Here is an 11,748-nt window from a genome sequence, read left to right on the forward strand (position 1 = left end):
GCGGGAACGAAAAGATTTATTTATTTCTCAAACAAAATACTTTAACAAAAATCTACCAAAATGAACAAGAATTTATCTTTTTACCAACCCAAATTTGTTCTACCAATTTTGGTAATAATTTACCAAATTGGCAACCCTACATCGAATTGAAGTCGTTACGATGTCGGGTTGGTGAACTCGAAACGACGTCAAATCAAATTCATTTTTTCCATACAAAATTTGTACTCTATTACACTAAAATTTGATGACTTATAATACTGCTTTATATTTTTTCTTTTAATTCAGATTGGAAAGTTTAAAATTTTTAAGAATGCTTGCTCTTTAGTTTTTTTTTTTATGTATTTCACACAATTTGAAATTAGATTTGTATAGGTTTTGTTAAAGATTTTGAGCATCGTATTGCAGTTCGCTAGTATATCGTTTTTGCGGTTCGCCTGCGAATCGTTTTGCAAACTGTGCTTTTCATCCGACTTCGCCGGCGAAAAAATTTTTGACCAGAACGAGTCGGAAACGACGTCGTTACGAAGTCGTTTGGCAAATTGGGGAGCAATCAAAAAATAGACGAAGACTTAGCGAATTAGTGTAATGACAAAATGCCTGTTATGCCACTTACCATTTATGTATGTATGTATTTGAATTTGTGTTTATATCCACACATACATACGTACATGCTTCTTTGAAAACTGGCCTTTGCGCACATTGGCTTGATGAGTAGTTTATCGTCTTCGCTGGGTACAGTAATGTTTACCATACATGCTCACATATACATATGTATGTACATTAGACTGCATCACCAAAAAAAAGTTGCGGTTTTTCCGCCGGGATTACAAAACTTATTATATTTCAAGACGTCCACCAAAATATTTCGGAAAAATATTAAGATTTTCGTGAGCTGGACCGATTTTTAAATACCTCCAAAAATTGAGGTTTTTATGAATAAAAATAGTTTCTTAAAGAACTTTTTGAAAAAAGTCCCCTCAGATGACAAAACAGCTTAAAAAATCTGCATAAAAATATTTAAAAATCTTTTCAACGGAATCGTAATGTGGGACTTTTGATGCTGTTTTTTCAAAGATTGATTTACGGAAAACTTAAATAACTGGGCCAAAACTATTCTGATTTAGACTTATGGAATGTCGGCAGAAAGGTAGTTTCCCACTATTTTTATTTATGTGCAAAAAAAAGTCATTCGTGTCCCAATTTTTATTTTTTTTTTCAAATACCAACACATCTTAATTCAACTTTGAATGATGTTCGTTCGTTCTACCTTTCTCTTTCATCCTTTGAATGAGCTTATTAGCAAAGAAATAAAGAGGGTGAGAAAATACCTTTTTACTGATACCTCACAAGTCTAAATCAGAAGAGTTGAGGTTCAGTTATTCAAGTTTTTCTTATACCAATCTTTGAAAAAAGTTAAAAAAAAAACAGCACCAAAAATCTCATTATTACGATCCCGTTCAATATTTTTTTTTATATATTTTAATGTAAGTTTTTTAAGCTTAAACCGTTTTGTCATTTGAGGGGATTTTTTCAAAAAACATCTTTAAGAATCTATTTTTATTCATAAAAAACTCAATTTTTTGAGGTATTTTCAAATCGGTCCAGCTCGCTTAAATCTTAATATTTTTCCGAAATATTTTGGCAGACGTCTGAAAATATAATAGATTTTATAATTCCAATGGAAAAACAGTACCGATTTTTTTTTTGTATGGGGAGTGATGCAGTCTAATGTACATACATACTAATTCATATTTACATGCATACGTTTCCGCACATAGACAATCAAAAACAGTAGTATTGATAGTAAATACGTTACTTTTTAAAGCTTTTATGCATGGCCGAAGGTGTGGTGAAACCTTTAGCCAAATTAGTGACTCATCCTATTCGATTTTTTCGTGGAGGTCCCGAGCATATATGTACATATGTATGTACATAAATATGTATGGATTTTCTAAAGAAAGGTTAATTACCGAAATCTATCTGAAACGGCCATGAAAGCTTTAAATTCGTCCCGCTTAACAGATCTAAACATGCCGACGGCTGAGTGTCAGACCGACCTATCTCGGCAGCCAGTTCGAAAACGTCCTATCTCAGAAAACTTTTCTAGAATGCCCTATTTCAAAATTTGGTTCAAACTTGCCCTATCTCAGCTACCGATTCAAAAACGCCCCATATAAACATATTTGCAATATGGTTTCAGTTGAGAAAGGCCGTTTTTGAACCAAATGCTGAGATAGGGCGTTCTTGAAAAGTGTCTAGCCGCTCAAGAGAAAAAGGATGAACCAGAAATAACACCAACAAAAATTTCTGCTTTGAAATTCAATAAAGAAACACTCTTGCGAACAAGTAATACTTGAGAATAAAGTCCATTTTGACGAACGAAACGAGGGGTTTAGGAGTACATATAAGCAAATACCTTCCCATGTCTGGTTACCTAAGAAATCTCATCAATGCTCCCATATTATATTTCATTATGCGGACCTCATTTATTTTTCGCCTTCGGGCAACGAACTTTTTTGTGCTCTTCCCGACGCCCTGCACGGTAAGAAAATTAAGCTAGCTTAAGCAAGTCATTTGTGCACACTATTTAATCAAAGCAGGTATAGTTAGTTAGTTAAGAATTTGGGTATAGCAAGACAAGTGACACCACGACCTAAAATATATTTTTTCCTTGATCCTGAAAGACCAAGACACTGAAGGCTTCCTAATTAGTGAGAATAGTATACGGTGGGCGAATTAAAAAGTATTAACCTATATCTGTCCAAAATAATCACACACACAGGATGTGTTCCGACATATAGTCGTCCTTTAAGCAAAGCCGATATTTTGTCTCTATGTTAAGACCAATCCAGTGCATGTGAGAACACAGTCTATTAGGAACATCTAGGATATAACCTGATATAAGCGTTTTGTAGATGATTAAAGCCTGGTCTACCTAAGTCCCCTTATTCCCGACAGTAATTTCTGCGTTTTTAGTTTACCCTATCAGTAATTATAAATCTCTAAGAAAAGCAAATGAATCCACAAAATTACTCTGGCCTCAAGAGTGCAGATACTAAGACTTCTCTCATAAGTTCGCCGACATCTTCGATACTTTGATACCGTAGTGAAGTAGTGCTGAGCACATTATACATCGTCCTCGAGCTGGCTATGGTGGTAGAGTATCAAAATAGTGATATATTGTGGAACGATTTTTCGTCAACCCTTGTCAAATTTGGTTTGGAGAAAAACCAGTCTCGGCGTTGTGCCATCTTCACGAAAAATGACACTGTAGATGGCACAACGCCGAAACCGCTCCAATTATTTACCATGTTCAAGAAGGGTTGTTTCTACTTCTTTTGCGGCTAAACTATAGTTAGTATACTTCTAAGGTATAAAGACCTGTATATCATTAGAATGATGAATTTTGATGGTGATGTGCAGAAAATTTTCTAAATTTCAAATTAGCTCAAAATAAAGCGCAAAATCAATTCAAAAGTGACACCAATACAAATGCCGTACCTGTAGTAGAATAAAGGGATAAAGCAAAGATTAGAGAAAGGTAAATAAATTTAAGATAAAGACAAAGAGTTAAAACTGAAGAACGAGATATTTTATGTTAAGGTATGTTATGTTATGTTATGGTATGTTATGTTATATTGTCTTATGTTATGGTATGTCATGTTATATTGGGGTTATGTTATATTATGTTATGTTATGCTAAACTATGTTATGTTTTGTTATGTTATTTCATGTTATGGTATGTTACGTTGTTACGTTATGTTACGTTGTTACGTTATGTTATGTTATATTATGTTATCTTATGTTATGGTATGTCATGTTATATTGGGTTATGTTAGTTTACGTTATGTTATACTAAACTATGTTATGTTTTGTTATGTTATGATATTTTATGTAATGGTACGTTGTTACGGTATGTTATGTTATGTTACGTGGTGTTATGTTATCTATGTTACGTTATCTCATGTTACGTTATTTGATCTTATGTTATATTGTTCGACGCATTTAACCTCAACTCACCACAGCTCACTTCAAATCAGCTCAACTAGCCGCACTTCAACTACTCTAAGTTCAGTTCTCTTAAGATAAAAATAAATAAGATTGAGACCAATGCAACGTCTCTTATAAGCCAGTTTTCATTGGTGAAATTTCGCAATTGAACAACACCTGCAACACAGTAAACCAGCTTGGAAGCCGTGTACAATAATAAATCTAAGCTTATGTGGGGGGTTGTAAAAAATCACCAATAGTTTTGACAAATTTCAACAATTTGAACGTCAACACGCCAACACCAACTAATGAAAATAATGGTAAACGCAACAAGCACGACAAAACCGTAAAAATATGCCATGAAAGCGAGTGTTTTTGCTATATGTGTATGTAGCTAGTGAAACTGTTGAAACAAGAAGCCGTGGGGTGCAACATTAATATTTGTTACTCAAATAGAAATCAATGCGGCCAACAGCAACAACAACACTTGTACAGAGACAGTGGCGTTAGTTGGGAATAACTTGCAACTTGTTAGAAAATGCTGATGGGACACACAACAAAAATATGTATGTGGCTACTTGCCGCAGCGTTGCAAGTTGGTTTGAAATGATAAACATCCTAACCGCAAGGCAACAAAAACAATGAAATAAACGAAAAATAATAACTAACAAAAACATGTGTTTGTGGCCCTTCGGTGATTGTACAATAGTTGTTGCATGTTGTGGCATATGTTGCTGCACTTGTTGTTGTAGCTGAGAGTAGGCGAAATATAAATGGGGTGGCATTAATATTGTGGTGGCGATTGCAGTTGCACTTTCTGCAGTGTTGATGCAAGTAGCGCCTCCTGCGTACCCACTTTTCGGCTACTGATTAGATGCAGCGGCAGCCAACAACTTGCAACACAACGAAAAAAAAGCCGCGCAGATAAAGCGAAAAGCGCCAGCAGTTATGATTTTTATTAAAATGCAAAATATCTGCTTGCCACAGCGTTGGGGCAGATGCTAAGTGGGTATGCGTGCGTGTGTTGGCGGCCAGCGAGGAAGGCCGTGGTGGTGAATTTCACTCATGCTGGCGCTGACGAGGAAGAAGAATCGCTGGCTGCCACCAAAATGCTGCGGGTTATATGCGTTTTATATCTTAATTTGCATGGCCGCATTGTGGCAGCTGCGCCTCGAATATGAAATTGCAATATGCGACAAGTGATATGTAGCAAAGCAAAAGCTTATTGTTTTGTAGCAAGCAAGTTATCATTGCAACACTGGTGTGGTAAACTCGCACACGTACACACATACAAGTGTTGCATTTAAATGGTGCAACTGTGCAACCAAGCGCAGTGAATGGATTCGTATTTGTCAAAATTTAATAGTTTTTCGGCTGCCAATTTGCCGGAAACTAGTTGGAAAGTTTTTATTATTATTGTTATTATTTCATTTACTTATTTCGTTACATTGTTGATTTTCGTTATTTGGGTTGATTTTGTTTTTTTTTTATATTTTTTTTTTTTGCTTATCCTTTATCATTTGCTCATATTCGCGCTATGGCAATTTGTTTGCACTCGCTTTGCCTTTCATTTGCATGCAACATGTGCTGGAAGCTGCATTGTCTGCTGCCACGACCAACAAGTGGCATTCACATTTGCCCCAAGTCAATTGTGTTGTGCTAAAAAATCGTGCAAAAAATTGCAAGAAATTGTATCGATACGCGCCATCGATGACTAATGCAAAGTCGTTAGTGTTTTTTTCTTTTTAGTTTGCCTTTTTTTGATCTTAGCTCGCACATGTGCAGCTGGGGTGAAGGCAATTAAGTGAGTTAGTAGATTTGAACTAAACATTTTTTTTTTGAAAATTTAAATATTTATACGAGTATTCAAATTTGTTAACTCAGCCAATTGAACTTGCTTCGACTTCTACTCGTTACTTTTTAATTCTTAAGATTTTTTTTACATACCTTACCATACAAACTTGAAGGATATTGCTTACTAACCTAAGATCAGTTAAGCCACATTTTATCAAAACCCATACAGCTGGGTCTAGATAGCAGCAATACCGACGTTTATATCATTTCTTAACCCGTTTTTACAAGGCAATTCTGGTTAAGATGGTAAAAAGTGTTTCGTAAGACAAACGAAAGGCAAATGGCAAGATAGTGCGAAAGACTTTTGTTATTCTACCACAAAAGTCTTAGAAAACAAGCTCTCTCATTAGCCGCTCGTGGCGAGAAGGTATTTTGAGAGAAATCACTTGAAAGCTCGCGTCGCTCCAACATTGCAATGACCGAGTGAGCAAAGCACTGGCGTGCCATTCGAGAGATCCGTGTTCAAAACTTCGGGCAGCGTGTTTTTTTACTTTTTTTTTAATTTTACTTTACTTCACTGTCTAAAAAAGAAAAATATATTTTTTTTAATTTCATTTAACTTTTGAAAAGTTAGTTAATTTAATTTTTTTATTTTTTTAAGAGTTTAATATTTTAAAAGGGAAAAATATTTTTTATATCATACAATTTTTAAAAACGTTTTTTTATTTTTACATTAAATATTTCTTAATTTTTCAATTTGATTTTCTTTTTGGATTTAGAATTTCATGTTTTAAAAAGAAAAATATATTTTTTTATTTGTTTTAATATTAAGAATATGTATTAATTTTATTTATTTTTCATTTTTTTTTGTCTTTTCTTAATTTTTAAATTTTCATATAATTTTTAAAAATATTTTTATATATTTTTTTCTCTTATCGCGATGAAACTGTTAGGAACGTGTTTTTTAATAAAAAAATAAATAAAATAAAATAAAATAAAATAAATGTTAAGGAAGTTAAAATAGGTATGCAGGATTTAGGATAATCAGGGGTCCGGTTGGCTGATAAATTAACAAATTTGACGTATAAATTCCCCCAAGTATACCAGATGTTTTCCTTTCAAGTATATATATCTCTAAAGAGACAGACCAGGGGATCGATAATATCATCTATTTATGTATACTTCTATCAATAAGTGTTGGAAAGATTCCTCCACCGCTTCTATGAATAACAGAGCGATTCTGGCAGCTGTCTTTCAACACACCACAGTCTTCCGGAGAGACAAAAGTCTTTCTAAATACGAAAAAATTAAATACAAAAATCAAGTGAAAAAAGCAAAAATAGAAAAAAATACATTTTTAAAAATTAAATTATATTAAAAAATTATTCTTTTCAAAACAGTAAAATCAAAAACTAAATTGGACAAAAATAAAGCAAAAAAGAAAATAATATCTACTTTAAGGTTAAAAAAATAAAAAATTTTATTTTTAAAACGAAAACTAAAAGCTTAAAGAAAATTAAAAAAAAAACTACTAAGATTCTAAAAACTAAAAGAAATAAAAACATATATTTCCTTTAAAAAATAAAATAAAATAGGAAAATTAAAGAATAACTTAAATAAGTTTCAAACAATTGAATAAAATTTTAAAGAGTATTTTTCTTTTGAAACAATAAAATCTAAAAATTAAAAAAAAATTAATTTAAAAAAAAATTATTTAAAACAGGAAAAATAATATAAGTATCTACCTAAAAATTAAATCTAATTAAAAATATATTTTTTCTAAAAGAACATCTAAAAATTAGAAAAATAAATAAAATAGGAAAGAAATGCATAAAATAAGTTTATAAAAATTAAATTAAACTAAAAAATATATATTTATTTATAAAATATAAGAATTTAAAAAAATTTAATAAGAATCGAACAAAATTTTAACAAATAATAAAAAAATATATTAAAAAAAGGAAAAAACTCCGCTGACCGAGAATCGAACTCTGATCTCTCAAATGGCATGCCTGTGCTTTGTTCACTTGGCATTGGACCTGGTGGAGCGACGCGAACAAAATGATATAGAAGTGCTTTCTCCCACGAGTGGTGAATGAGAGAGCTTTTTTTGTAAGACTTTTGTGCTAGAATAACAAAGGCTTTTCACTATCTTAGCCAGAATTGTCCTGTAAGTGTTGAAAAGATGCACCATCTCACCTCATCCTAACTCATCTAAACTTATCTAAACTCACCTTACCTCAACTAACTTCATTTCAAATTCACTTCACTTCACCTCAACTCAACTCAACTCAGCCCAACTCCCTTAATTTTAGTAGGTGAATTTGAACCTGCGCGAATACTGGTTTATATAAAAGAAGAAATAACACGGCGGCAATGCTGAGCGGTTGGAAAATCCAATTTTTACAGGGCGTTAGGAAGTGAAGTTGGCTGCGGGAAACGACAAAACTGTAATTTCCTCATTGTTGCTTTTATTTTTACATTTGACGTAGCGTTGCCGCTTTGGCGTTGACGCTAGGCGGCAGGAAACGCTACCCTGAACATTTTTGTTTAGGTGTGGCTGTTACAGAGCTCATTGCTTTTTTTTTAAGCATATGTTAGACGAGACCCTCTCTGTCAGGTTAAAATAATAAAATACTACTATTCAAAACTTGAAGCCTGATTTTTACCATTTCGATCAGGTCTTTGATTTCTTTCTTTCTTAATAACACCCATTACGCACCCCTGCACCCATCATTTTGCTGCAATTACAAAATTGCGTACACCACGTCAGATAAACCAAAGTATTAAATTACGCATAACTTCGCATTCAAACAAGCATGTGAAAATAAAAACCGTTAAGGCCTACACTCAATGAAGTATAACAAAATGAACTCATTTCAAGTCAAACAAATTATTTAATCGCCAACACAGAACATCTGCCACCATTCAACAGCTATGTAAAGTCGTTCAGCAGTTTGCTGACTGCGCAAAAACATAAAAGTACTTTGCTCACAAAAACAATAACAACACCCATACATATGTGCGTTGCGACAAACGAGAAGCACTACCTAGCAACGTGCCACAACAAGTTTCGCACCTTGCAAAAATCACAGCCACCCCTTGAAGCGTCCGGAGCTTTAGCTTAGAATAAAAGACTCACCACCGACTGCGTCGTGCGCGGCTAACAGCGTCGCCGGGTGCGTGCGACACCAGTTCGAAAAATACCAGCGCTACACAAAACGAACTTGCCGCAAATGTACTTGCAATGCCATTAACGACATGTGCGCATACCTGCGCATTAGTACCGAGCAACAATAACAACAACAACGACATCTAGGACAAATGAGTATGAAAAGTGTGAGAAAGTTCTACAACGTTTTGCCGCCAAAAAGCAACCCCGAAACGCTTGCTTGCTAGCCGAGATTTTTATGCGCGGCGGTCGTGATTCACATGTGCATCCTGGCTTGGCAGGCGTAACGGCAGCTGACACACACACATGTACACATTTTCCTTGTAACGATTGCCTGCCTGCCTGCTGCCACTCGCTGTAGCATGCAACACAATGTGGCATTGAAATTTTGCGCACCAGCCGTTGCCACCACCAACCAACCAACTCCCAGCGAGTGTCCTTGCAATATGTTGCGCGCGTCGTCGTCGTCGATCTCGCAGGATGTTCGCCCCTCTTCCTCAATGTACGCTTGTCCTATCTACATACAATCTCTGCCGCTCACCACCCCACCGTGTCAACTTTGTTTGCCTCATTTGCTACCCGCTGTGACTTCATTTACTGAGCGCTGTGATTTCTGTTGCCCGTCATTACTATTTATTTAGTTAAGTGATAGTCGCGCCACAGTTGCTGGGCTGCCGGTGTGAAAGTAGAAGTGAAAACGCTTTGTTGTTATTGTCATTTCGGTGTTGGTTGCCTTACCACAAGCAGTAGCAGCAGCAGCAGCAGCAGCTGCGCAGCGGCATCAATGTCAACAATGCCAATGCACCTCAGGCAAACTCATCCACAGCAAACAGCACCACCACCGGCCGTGGCAGTGGCACTAGCAGTCGCATTAATGAAGGGTGGCAAAAGCATGGGAATATTTTTTCACGAATCACCCAACTTGTCACGGGATCAGTGCATGCATTGTCTTTGCTTTTGTTATTGCTGCTGCTTGACGAACGTTTTACGTTTCAGTTTTTAAAATTTTGAATGCGTATTTTGATTTTGAAGCAGACCACTATACATACATATTTCACGTAGGTACTGCATGATTTATGATTCCTCCTCTTTCATTGCAATGATTTGTTTGACATGGTATTTATCATTTTTATTATTTTGATGTTTCTTTCCTCATCCATTATTTTGGCGTGGTAAACTGTACCTGCTGAAGAGTTTATTTCTGTTTATAAGAACAGTGGTTATTAAAATTAAAAGTTGTGGCATGCGCAATTGGAGCAATGACATTATTAAGGATTTTCGATTTTCGTTTAGGCAACGTTAGATTTAGCGTATTTTTGGTATGTCCGGAATGAAATTTGTTCTGTGGTGGCACTCTAAAGCCGTGATGAACTTATTCAACGCTTTCCATAGGGTCAAAAAAAATTATCATTGGTCAGACAAATGCCTAGTGATTAACCCTTATTAATTTGAAGTCCAGAGAAACTGGGTTGCTCTTGCCTGCCTTGGGTATAAAGACAACCCTCGCTTACCTCCATAAAACCGGCACATAGCTCAGCCTCAAACAGTTCAAAATTATCGCCTGCAGCCATGGTACCACAATGTGAATAGCCTTCTGGATCAAGACTGGCAATATTCCGCCTACTGCCGGGGATTTGTAAGGCTCAAAACTGTTGATTGCGCATTCCACTTTGGAAGAATTTATGGCGCTTGGCGGGATGCTACTCGCTATATATCTCCCACCATCGAGGTCTGTCGAGTCCATGCATCCCGGAAAGTAGGTGCTGACCAAGTCTTGTAGCGACTCCTCACTCGAATTGATCCTAACCTAACCTAATTTGAGTTGTGTTTTTTTCAGGCGTTATATGGGGCATTTAAAAAAAAAAAATTGCACAAATAAATACAAATGTAGGCAAGCAGTTGAAATTATATCGTCACTAGACACGAATAAATGCGCGCTAGTGTTTTGACGGCGAAAAAAGACGCGTAAAAAAATTACGGAAAAAACACTTATGAAAAATTTCGGCGGAGAAAGACGCGTAACCCAGTTCACGCCGAAGAAAGACACGTGTAAGCATAGATTTATACCTAGCCAATGACTATCACTACAGCACCATTCCCGAAAAACTCTTTGGGGAATTTGCATACTGTTACACCCGCAAACATAGTTGACTGCGAAAATAAGTTTACGCGTCTTTCTTCGCCGTTAGACTTGGGCACTGCCAAACCCGAACAGATTCCGTCTCTAAGGATGCGCACCTGGTCGTTGCGACAGGAGAATTTAGCGATGGTTGGGGCCTCCAGATTTCGTGGCCTTGTCGCAAGTGCGGCTGGATTTTCACGATTATGGGTAACGCTTCCAAAGTAAGTACAGTTGTGTCCCTTACTGCCAGGGTTGCTTTGTATTTCAGAAGGTATTTTTCCGCTATTCTCCTATTTTCCAATATGCATTAATGGCATTCGGGATACTCAGGTCAAGGGATTTTACTCGCTTGTTACGATAACGATGTCTTCGTATGGCTTTGCGCTCACTCCAAGTTCGCGGGAGATGCTGCTTTGGGTTACTCCAACGTATCTTAGGCTAAGTAGTATACAAATTGGCTGGCAGAAAGTTCCATTAAAACTCGCCTTTATTGTAGACTCTAAAGGTGCTATCAAGGCCCTTTGGCCTTTAAGGATATGCATTCAAAAATGCGAATGATCGCTACAAACCAGGGACCGAACATAACAGTTATTGATGAAAGCTGTCATGAAAAAAGTCACTAGGAAGGAAATGTTCTACAACTAAGTGATACATACCAATCGATTTCTTT

The sequence above is a fragment of the Rhagoletis pomonella genome, unplaced genomic scaffold (genome assembly GCF_013731165.1).
Source record: "Rhagoletis pomonella isolate Grant_MI unplaced genomic scaffold, Rhpom_1.0 Rhpom_scaffold_00006, whole genome shotgun sequence".
Classification (NCBI taxonomy): Eukaryota; Metazoa; Arthropoda; class Insecta; order Diptera; family Tephritidae; genus Rhagoletis; species Rhagoletis pomonella.